Source organism: Ursus maritimus, unplaced genomic scaffold (assembly GCF_017311325.1).
Source record: "Ursus maritimus isolate PB19 unplaced genomic scaffold, ASM1731132v1 scaffold_14, whole genome shotgun sequence".
NCBI lineage: Eukaryota > Metazoa > Chordata > Mammalia > Carnivora > Ursidae > Ursus > Ursus maritimus.
The window spans coordinates 69308172-69310003 of record NW_024423786.1 but is presented as its reverse complement, the minus strand read 5'-3'; the positions used below and the strand labels follow the sequence as shown (position 1 = coordinate 69310003).

The 1832-nt window shown below is 68.4% G+C and overlaps 1 protein-coding gene across 1 annotated transcript in view; it reads left to right on the top strand.

Moving 5' to 3' along the window:
- Positions 1-1832, top strand: part of RAI1 (retinoic acid induced 1) — a 16576-nt gene that overhangs the window by 2570 nt on the left and 12174 nt on the right. The window lies entirely within an intron of this gene.

Genomic DNA, 1832 nt, shown 5'->3' with positions numbered 1-1832 from the left:
CTGCTGCTCCGCTGCAGACTTCGGGGACCTGCCCCTGCTGCCGCCTCCTGGCAGGAAAGAGGACCTGGAGGCAGAGGAGGAGTACTCCTCCCTGTGCGAGCTCCTGGGCAGCCCCGAGCAGAGGCCCGGCCTGCCGGACCCGCTGTCGCCGAAGGCCCCCCTGCTGTGCACCAAGGAGGAGGTGGTGGAGGTGCTGGACACCAAACCCGGCTGGGGCTCCCCGTGCCACCTGTCTGGCGACTCTGTCATTTTGCTGGGCCCCACCGTGGGCGCCGAGTCGAAGGTCCAGAGCTGGTTTGAGTCCTCCCTGTCCCACATGAAGCCGGGCGAGGAAGGCCCCGACGGGGTGCTGGCGCCCGGGGACTCCGCCACCCTGGCCCCAGATGCCTCCCTGGCCCAGAAGCCCAACAAGCCGGCCGTGCCCGAGGCGCCCATTGCTAAGAAAGAGCCCGTACCACGCGGCAAAAGCCTACGGAGCCGGCGGGTGCACCGGGGGCTGCCGGAGGCTGAGGACTCCCCGTGCCGGGCGCCCGTGCTGCCCAAGGATCTCTTGCTCCCCGAATCGTGCACCGGGCCCCCGCAGGGACAAATGGAAGGAGCGGGAGCCCCAGGTCGGGGGGCCTCGGAAGGGCTCCCCAGGATGTGCACGCGCTCCTTCACGGCCCTGAGCGAGCCCCGCACGCCTGGGCCCCCGGGCCTGACCACCACCCCAGCCCCCCCGGACAAACTGGGAGGCAAGCAGCGAGCCGCCTTCAAGTCTGGCAAGCGGGTGGGCAAGCCGTCCCCCAAGGCGGCCTCCAGCCCCAGTAACCCGGCCGCCCTGCCCGTGGCCTCAGACAGCAGCCCCATGGGCTCCAAGACCAAGGAGACAGACTCGCCCGGCACCCTGGGCAAGGACCAGCGCTCTATGATCCTGCGGTCCCGCACGAAAACCCAGGAGGCGTTCCACTCCAAGAGGCGGCGGCCCTCCGAGAGCCGCCTCCCCAACTGCCGGGCCACCAAGAAGCTGCTGGCCAACAACCACCTGCCTGCCTCGTTCAAGGTCTCGGGCAGCCCGCAGAAGGAGGGCAAGGCCACCCAGCGGGCACGGGTCCCCAAGCCGGGTGCAGGCAGCAAGCTCTCCGACCGGCCCCTCCACGCGCTCAAGAGGAAGTCGGCCTTCCTGGCGCCCGTCCCCACCAAGAAGCGGAACCTGGTTCTACGGAGCAGCAGCGGGGGGGACGTGAAGGAGGAGGGAGACGAGGACCCCTCCACCCTCTTCAAGAGGATGTCTTCGCCCAAGAAGGCCAAGCCCGCCAAGGGCAACGGTGAGCCCGCCGTGAAGCCCCCGCCCCCGGAGACCCCCGACGCCTGCCTAAAGCTGGCCTCGCGGGCGGCCTTCCAGGGGGCCATGAAGACCAAGGTGCTTCCGCCCCGGAAAGGGAGGGGCCTGAAGCTGGAGGCCATTGTGCAGAAGATCACCTCGCCCAGCCTGAAGAAGTTGGCGTGCAAGGCGCCGGGGGCCCCTCCCAGTAACCCTCGGAGCCCCTCTCTCCCTGAGAAGGACCGTGGGCTCAAGAGTGCGGGGGGCAGCCCTGTTGGGGCAGGAGAAGGTCTCTTAAATGTGGGCCCCGGGCAGAAGCTCCCGGCAGCTCCGGGGGCCGACCCGTTATGCAGAAATCCGACCAACAGATCCTTAAAAGGCAAACTCCTGAACAGTAAGAAACTATCCTCGACTGACTGTTTCAAAACTGAGGCCTTCATGTCCCCGGAGGCCCTGCTGCCCGGGGGGACCGCCTTGGCGCCTAAGAAGAGAAGCCGGAAAGGCAGGGCTGGAGCCCTCGGACTCCCCA